The 10000-nt window shown below is 35.1% G+C and overlaps 1 protein-coding gene across 7 annotated transcripts in view; it reads right to left on the bottom strand.

The window, feature by feature from the left end:
• Positions 1-10000, bottom strand: part of LOC144960182 (dixin-like) — a 75525-nt gene that overhangs the window by 43928 nt on the left and 21597 nt on the right. Inside the window, exon 1 of one of the 7 annotated variants that reach the window (XM_078893211.1) lies at positions 8393-8478. The exons of 5 other annotated variants lie outside the window; for them this stretch is intronic. The gene's annotated coding sequence lies outside the window, so the exon portion shown is untranslated. Of the gene's footprint in view, positions 1-8392; positions 8479-10000 lie in introns of those variants that run through there. One more of the 7 variants, XM_078893212.1, reaches the window with a different exon arrangement.

Raw genomic sequence — 10000 nt, forward strand, 5'->3', positions numbered from 1 at the left:
GTTATATAAATGCTAACAACGGATGCCATCTGTATTATTTATTTATTACTAGAATGCTCAAGGCTTAGATCAAAAGGTGAAAATTTTCCCATTACGATAATGAAAATGTTGCTGCTTGAAGCTCGAAGGAAAAAAAAAATAAAGATGAGTATTGAATTGTAAGCTTCAATCTATTATACAAAGACAAAAAAAAAAAAAACCGTGGACGCTTCGGGTTTCCCCTTTATCAACAAAACACGATGAATGAAACACTAAGGGCGAATGAGATACTATGTGTGAATGGCGTAGTTAAGGTGATAAAACCTTAAGCTTACAATTCAATAATTATCTTTCTTTTTTTTTTTAAGCCCATCACCAAAAAGCGCTTCGACTATCTGATCTTTGAACAAAAAATTATCGAATCGCCCTGTTTGCCCAATGAGATATGTCGGTTTGTTTACCATCTTGAAAATGGACACGAGTCGAACTGACTTCAAGTGGAGTGGTTATCTATCAAAATTAATACCCTTCACAATCAAGAAAGATCCAATTGAATGTTGAACATCAACGTTAAGCGATTGCGACATGGCGGAAGGGTAGGGAACCCCCCCCCCCCCCAACGCCTTCCTCATGAAAAAAAAAATAGAAAGAAGACCGAATTCAGGTCTGCTAAAAGCAACGAACAAGAAATCTGTAACATTTTGGGGTAAAATCGATATACATTCCCAAGAATTTTTACAATAGATTTGTCAAATGAACGTTTCGGGTTTCCCCTTTATCAACAAAACAGGATGAATGAAACACTACAGATGAATGAGATAATGTGGTAGTGGCGTTGTTACAATGATTCATCCTGTTTTTGTTGATAACGGGGAAACCCGAAACGTTCATTTGATCTGTTCTTGTAATAAAATTGAAGCTTACATTCAATTTCATATTATTTATTTCTTCGAGCTTCGAGCAGCAACATTTACAATCGATTTGTCTGGGACTGCACCATCAACCCTTTTAAGTATATAAGTAGAACCCGGCACTGATGTAGACTCCATCTAGACTGGACGGGTACCATGAATTCAGTAACCCCACAGCGCTCAGTTCCCAAAGCTCGCCGGTGAGCAAGTTTAAATTAATCTGCTCTCGTTTCGTTACCCAAAAGACAACGTCGAAAATTGACGAATTGATCTCAAAGGAAAAGGAATGCCATTAAATATAACTATCTACTATCATTCTGTAGGAGTAAAAAAAATAGCCGTAAATCTAGTATTAAAATGGTTAATAACACAAAACACTTATCAATGATAATTTTTACATAAGTCGTTTGACTTTAAACAACCAAAAGAAGAAAAAAATAATATAGGTACACAATGAAAAAACACATCTTCAAATCACACACATTCGTCACAAACAGCATGACAAAGTGTACTGACAACACGGTAAAACACACACACACACACACACACACACACATCCATACATACAGACACACACACACACACACTCACACTCACTCACACAAGACTGCTCACACTACATCTACGCATCGTCGTCGAAACAGCTACCTGAGAAATGTAACGGTAATTCCAATACACCTGATCGATAAATTCGACCGCCCTTGCTGGGCATGCGCAGCAGCGTACGATCACGGCACAACGAGGAATGTACAGCACAGCACGTCCACCCCGCTCTGCAGGTCTTAACGACGATGACGAAGGATGATGCTGCCAAAGAATAAAATGGTTGAGTGCTCTTGACAACACAACTCATCTCGTCAAGATGACACAAATGACACGATAGAGTGAGAGACTAGGACTAGAAATGAACAATGATGTCGACTGCCGTATCCTGACATAACGACTTTTGACAATGGGGCCAAACAAACAAAACAAAAAAAAAACCATAAAAAAAACAAACACAAAAAAAACAACCCAACCCCCCCCCCCCCTCTCTCTCTCTCTCTCTCTCTCTCTCTCTCTCTCTCTCTCTCTCTCTCTCTCTCTCTCTCTCTCTCTCTCTTTAAAAAAAAAAAACAAAAAAAAAACAACCTTTACTCCTTATGAGGCTGTCCCATAGCTGTCTTGAATACATGACTCATTTCCCAAATAAGCCAAAAAATCCATGACTTTGGTACAAATTATTGTCAGGCATCATCACAATGAAACACTCATTTCCAAATGCGATTTCATCCTAAACTTATAAAAGATAATATGTCAAAAGTACCTTATGTGAAAACATCACAATCTACTTTTATGATTTTTGTTTTATTTATTTCTACATTTTCGGGTTATGCTGTTTTGAAGCGTAATAATCATATCCGTCAGAAAATCTGTCAAATATTAGTGTCCTTGATTTTGTCATTCTCATTGCTTTTTTGTTGCCCAAAAACTGAATTTGACAGGCTTACTCTTGGAATAGACGCTAAAGGCAGATTTCTCCTGTGGGTATGAAGGAAGGTTTAATTTCTCTATTTATCGATTTAGAGATAGGATTTAAACGTTCTCTTGTGTAAAGGCAACGGTGGCTGTTGCGACATTTTATCCTATTTGAGGGAAATTTTCTTGAACAACTGGCTGTAGACGTTCATTATAAAAACACTTTAGAGACAAAACATCTTTTATTGTTTAATTCGTTGTACCTGTCAAATAGTATAAATTGTTTCTTTGTCCATACAGCCGTCACCTGGAACAACTACAAAAGACGTCTAACTTCTACGTCATGGCACAAGACCGAAGGGCTAGAGCTCAGGGGGTCACTGGTTCGGATAAGTAAGTCAGTCAGTCCATACAGCCTATAGATAGTATGAGCTTGGCTGAGAAGCTCACAACATTGCCATCCGGAAGAATAACGGACACATACACAAAGCTCTGTGTAACCGTGAACTTTTATAGTGTGGATAATACAGTTTAGTGAGAATTACTCATAAACGTGGATGGCAAAAAATACAATAACAAAGACAGACCTGTGTGACGTAAACTGCATTCTATCTATAAAAATCATGCGTTTGACTATGTCAGACGTAAAACGAATTTCGGCACTATTTAACTCACTCAACTCAAACACCGACTATATACGTAGTATACCCGGGTTACTTTTACCCCATGCCTATTTATTGCATTTTTCTGAGACAAATTATAGGCGTAGTATCAAAGCTAATGTTTTTAGTTTTTACATGTTAATGGTAATTGAATAAAACTATCTATGCACATTTTCATTTTTAATAATTTTTTTCCAAATTTGAAAAGTAGCAAAAATCTCTAGGATTGAGTGAGTTAATACTGTGTTCAATCGTCCAATCGCAGGGACTTTCGTGACAATAGCCGAGTCTTCAATACAAAACTTTGCTTAGTGCGTGGTACAAAACCCAATAGGTACCGCTAAATGACAGCTACTTACTAACTTACACACACACACATACACACACACACACACACACATATTCTACCATACATTTATAACACCACTCAATTAGCGTAAAGGTCTCTTCTCTGACCGTCCATAATGGGGTTACAGTGGTGGACGGTTATATCAAAAGTAAACGAACACAGAAAGAGCACGTCAGGATTTCGGTGTAACTCTATTCAATTAACGTCCCTGGGTCAGAAATAATATACCAGGCAAAGTAGTTACGCTAAGCCTGCCTACTCATCGAATAAGTGACTCCTCGTCTCAAAACGGTATTATGTCGGAATGAATAAGATGATGAAAATTAAATTTATTTCCAGAAATACCAGACTTGCAATGAATTTGTATGCTTTATTGAAGAGAATGAATATTGTATCTTAGAATGCTAAAAAGCAATAATTCAAATTTTTGACCAGTCTAGCTTTAATTTGACCTTTTAGTATCTGATTCATCCCGACATAATACCGTTTTGAGACGATGGGACACATATATGCCATTTCCTAGTATTTTCTCACCATACTCAAGTTTGGCTATGTGGTCGTGTAGTATGACACTCGCTTTCGGATCGGAAGGTCCTCGGTTCGAGCCTCGCTCGGCGCATAGTTGAGTCCTTGGAGAAGGCTGTTTACTCACATTCTCTCACCATACTCAGGTGTAAAAATGAGTACCCGGCCGTTAACAGCGTTGTTTCTGTCCGAAAAAATTGTAACATAGCCTAAATGTTAAATGTTGCTGTTGGCCAGGGACCCCTTGTAAAGCGCTTTGAGCACATTTAGTGGATATTGCTCTATATAAAAGCTCATTTTTAATTTTTTTTTTTTTGTTTGTTTAAAGTGTAAAATGAGAACCTAGCTAGTTACAGCGTTGTCTATGTAGATAAAAAAAAATTGCAATACAGTACTTCCTTACATGCCTCATATAATATCTCATCATACATGCCAGGCGTTGTTGCTATTGTCCTTGGACCCCCTGTGAAGCACTTTGAGCACATCATGATATCACAATGACACTAAACGATATAAAAGTTCCAACAATATACATGTATTGTGTTTCTCCGGCCGGTTGACCCAGCCCCGGTAGGTCACGCATAATAAAGTATATATATATATATATATATATATAATATATATATATATATATATATATATATATATATATATATATATATATATATATATATATATATATATATATATATCAATTTCTAAATTTAGACAAGAACAATATCAACTTTCAATATTCAACCGTATGTGCTGCCGTATTCTGGGGGAAAAAAGAAAACAAACCCAAAACAACACACTTAATTTTATTTTTTTTAACATTTTTAATTTGGCCAGAAAACTCGTCATTCAAATATCGATCGATGACACTGACCCTCACCTTGTTAAAAACTCACGGGAAGTCTCAGGTTTGAGAGTTTGTTTGTTTTTGTTTTTTGCCTGGATGCGGGTTGTTTTAATTGATCCATATTGGAAGAACGACTTTTCTGGCCAACATTTTACGTACATGTTGTTCTTTTTATTTATTTATTTATTTTGGTTTGTCGTTTGTTTGGGTTTTTTTTTCTTTTGTTGTTGTTTTTTTTCTTTTTTTTTTTTTGGTTTCAGAGTATGGCAAAGTGGTATATTATTATAACCTGCATAAATTAAGTCTTACCACTTATGGTGAATCTGAGTGATCAAGTTACAAGCGACAGATGCGACGACAACACGTGCGGTCAATCTATGTATATGACGACATGTATTAACGGTCGGATATAATATTATTAATGATATAATAGTGCACGCTACACCACCGTGTCTATTTATTTTAAGTTCAAAGTAAATACAAAGCTAGATACTGTGGATCATTAAAATAATAATAATAATAATAATAATAATAATAATAATAATAATAATAATAATAATAATAATAATAATAATAATAATAATAATAATAATAATAATAATAATAATAATAATAATAATAATAATAATAATAATAATAATAATAATAATAATAATAATAATTAATAATAATAATAATAATAATAATAATAATAATAATAATAATAATAATAATAATAATAATAATAATAATAATAATAATAATAATAATAATAATAATAATAATAATAATAATAATAATAATAATAAATAATAATAATAATAATATAATAATAAGAAGAAAAGAAGAAGAAGAAGAAGAAGAAGAAGAAGAAGAAGAAGAAGAAGAAGAAGAAGAAGAAGAAGAAGAAGAAGAAGAAGAAGAACAACAACAATAACAATAATAATAATGATAATAATAATAATAATAATAATAAGAAGAAGAAGAAGAAGAAGAAGAAGAAGAAGAAGAAGAAGAAGAAGAAGAAGAAGAAGAAGAAGAAGAAGAAGAAGAAGAAGAAGAAGAAGAAGAAGAAGAGGAAGAAGAAGAAGAAGAAGAAGAAGAAGAAGAAGAAGAAGAAGAAGAAGAAGAAGAAGAAGAAGAAGAAGAAGAAGAAGAAGAAGAAGAAGAAGAAGAAGAAGAGGAAGAAGAGGAAGAAGAAGAAGAATACTGAATATCGCATTTCCCAAAAAGAACAAAAAAATTAAGTAACACGGAACCATTAGGACTAAAAGTCCTCTTCGGCCAATGATCCAAAACTGAAAAAAAAGGGGGGGGGGGGAGCAGTTACATATAGCGCAATACCACTCACTTTATATGTTCAAGGCGCTTAAAATAGGTTCTAATCCAACAGAAACGGTTACCTATCCATATTGTCGTATGAGACATGACGATGTGTAAAGCACTAGAACAATTTTATTTTCTTCGACAGAGGCAATACTGTTAACGTTACCGCCAAGGTCTTCGTTTTACACCTAAGTATGGTGAGAGAAAAAATATGTAAGTACAGAGACCTTTTTTTCTCCAAGCATTCAACTTGGAATTCCTCCACAGGGCATCTCGGACCCGGGACCTATTCGAGTCACAGGCCGAGTTTCACAACACTAGAACACATCGCCACAACGACAAATAAATCAATAAAATAAATAAATAAATAAATAAACCGACAAAATGTACAAACTGAAAAAAAAACACACAAAAACAAAAACAAATACAAGCAAAACAAAAAAAACAACAACAAACAAAACAAAACTAAAGACTACTAAATGACTTCAGAATACAAGTTCTCAAGTTAGGCTACAAGTTAACGAAGGCTACGGCACGGGGTCAACCCGACACATCGAGCTGGTCCCAGACGGTTGGTCGTATAATAATATAGTATTAATTAATTAATATTCACACGCCTGTACGTGTAACTGCACGCAACAACAAGATGGGTGTATTTATCGCTGTTGAAATGGAAAATATGTGTGTTGGGTTGAACGTGTTGAAATGGAAAATATGTGTGTTGGGTTGAACGTGTTGAAATGGAAAATATGTGTGTTGGATTGAAAGTGTTGAAATGGAAAATATGTGTGTTGGGTTGAACGTGTTGAAATGGAAAATATGTGTGTTGGATTGAAAGTGTTGAAATGGAAAATATGTGTGTTGGGTTGAACGTGTTGAAATGGAAAATATGTGTGTTGGGTTGAACGTGTTGAAATGGAAAATATGTGTGTTGGGTTGAACGTGTTGAAATGGAAAATATGTGTGTTGGGTTGAACGTGTTGAAATGGAAAATATGTGTGTTGGGTTGAAAGTGTTGAAATGGAAAATATGTGTGTTGGGTTGAACGTGTTGAAATGGAAAATATGTGTGTTGGGTTGAACGTGTTGAAATGGAAAATATGTGTGTTGGGTTGAACGTGTTGAAATGGAAAATATGTGTGTTGGGTTGAACGTGTTGAAATGGAAAATATGTGTGTTGGGTTGAACGTGTTGAAATGGAAAATATGTGTGTTGGGTTGAACGTGTTGAAATGGAAAATATGTGTGTTGGGTTGAACGTGTTGAAATGGAAAATATGTGTGTTGGGTTGAACGTGTTGAAATGGAAAATATGTGTGTTGGGTTGAACGTGTTGAAATGGAAAATATGTGTGTTGGGTTGAACGTGTTGAAATGGAAAATATGTGTGTTGGGTTGAACGTGTTGAAATGGAAAATATGTGTGTTGGGTTGAACGTGTTGAAATGGAAAATATGTGTGTTGGGTTGAACGTGTTGAAATGGAAAATATGTGTGTTGGGTTGAAAGTGTTGAAATGGAAAATATGTGTGTTGGGTTGAACGTGTTGAAATGGAAAATATGTGTGTTGGGTTGAACGTGTTGAAATGGAAAATATGTGTGTTGGGTTGAACGTGTTGAAATGGAAAATATGTGTGTTGGGTTGAACGTGTTGAAATGGAAAATATGTGTGTTGGGTTGAACGTGTTGAAATGGAAAATATGTGTGTTGGGTTGAACGTGTTGAAATGGAAAATATGTGTGTTGGGTTGAACGTGTTGAAATGGAAAATATGTGTGTTGGGTTGAACGTGTTGAAATGGAAAATATGTGTGTTGGGTTGAACGTGTTGAAATGGAAAATATGTGTGTTGGGTTGAACGTGTTGAAATGGAAAATATGTGTGTTGGGTTGAACGTGTTGAAATGGAAAATATGTGTGTTGGGTTGAACGTGTTGAAATGGAAAATATGTGTGTTGGGTTGAACGTGTTGAAATGGAAAATATGTGTGTTGGGTTGAACGTGTTGAAATGGAAAATATGTGTGTTGGGTTGAACGTGTTGAAATGGAAAATATGTGTGTTGGGTTGAACGTGTTGAAATGGAAAATATGTGTGTTGGGTTGAACGTGTTGAAATGGAAAATATGTGTGTTGGATTGAAAGTATCTGATTTGTTGTGATTGTCTTCTTGTTTTGTTTTGGGCTTTTTTGTTTGTTTGTTTGTTTTTAGGTTCATTACAACACCATCGAGATCATAGCAAGTATGGTTATCATTATCATGCTTGTAATCATTGAATATAAACTACAAAGCGCAACACTATCAAGTTCAGAAAAACAACAACAACAACAACAAAAAAAACAACAACAAAACAAAAAAACATTTATCGCATACAAACTTATATTATCACTAGCACTAAATTCAAAGAACAAAAATGTAGCTATATCCGTATATCCCACAAGCACAGCGGTGACTGGTATAATATTAATATAACTCGAACTCCAGCGCTAGACACTAATAATATAAAGTAAAAAGATAGGATCGAATGATTTGGTCACTGGTCACCACACACTTACACACACACACATACACATACAAACGTACGCACACACACACAACTATTTATACACACTCGTACAGGACCAAACACACACACGTACACACACACAGGCGTACGCACACACACAACTATTTATACACATTCGTATAGGACCAAACACACACACACAGACACACACACATACACAAACACACACACACACACACACACACACATATGTGGACAATCTATTCCGTTTAGTATTTAATACCGAGGACAAACACGATTGCTTCAGTGTCCACACTATCACTAAGGGGCCATGTACATTCCAACACAATAAGGGACTATATCAAACTAAGGGCGCGTGTCCACCATGAACTTTCAGATGAAAGACGCGCCCAACGAAAACGTGACGTTTGCGACTCCAAAGTCATAACTATGAACACCCAAAAAGCGCATTTTTGCGGATTCACCATGTTAAATGTACTGCGCAATGCTTTATTAAAATGTATTCTCTCGACTAGCCTGTAAAACAAAATTTCTATTTTGTACGGATCAAGCATCCTTTTGCATTCACATTATTACAACATCCACAGCAATTTATAACTAGATTGCCATTCACACCAGAGTCGAATGAGGTAACATATGTAAAATTCTTTGTCAAAGACGAAACACCGATGCCGAAGTTTTAAACAAACTGTCGCAAAACCAACAAAAAAAAAAAAAAAAAACAAAAAAAAAAAACAACAACAACAAAAATTAACAAATAAAGAAAAGGAAAAATGCAGAACAAAACAACAACATCACACAATCAAAACAAAGACATGACATAAAAAAACAAAAAAACTTTTGAAAATCAAAACAAGAACATGTTAGTTGATGAGGTTTATGTCAGAAAGTAAACGTTGGCATGAGGATATTGTCATGAGAATTTATTCTGTTTCCATTCCATCAGTAAATAAAACGCATTTCTGACGATGTTCTATAGATAATATGCGCTTGGCTAAGAAGATGCTCAAAACATTGCCATCCGGAAGTATAATGGACCAACACCACAAAACTATGTGTAACTTTGAACGTTTGTCGTCTGGTTAATACAGGTTAGTGAGAATTACTCATAAACGCGGATGGCAAAAAGCAAAAACAAAGACCTGAATGACGTCAACTTCTTACTATCTGGATATGTCGTGTCAATTCTGTAATTTTAATGACAAAAATCATTATCAAGACGCAGCTTGGATAATCCTGACATCGCGATTCCCTGATGATAATATAGATAGAATGAAGTTGACGTCACTCAGGTCTTTGTTATTGCTTTTTGCCATCCACGTTTCTGAGTAGTTTTCACTAAACTGTATTAACCAGACTATAAACGTTCAAGGTTACAAACAGTTTTGCATGTTGGTCCGTTATGTTTCCGGACGGCAATGTTGTGAGCTTCTTAGCCAAGCGCATACTGTCTA

The sequence above is a fragment of the Berghia stephanieae genome, chromosome 14 (assembly GCF_034508935.2).
Source record: "Berghia stephanieae isolate SIO BIC M18660-M18661 chromosome 14, UCSD_Bste_1.3, whole genome shotgun sequence".
NCBI classification, from domain to species: Eukaryota; Metazoa; Mollusca; class Gastropoda; order Nudibranchia; family Aeolidiidae; genus Berghia; species Berghia stephanieae.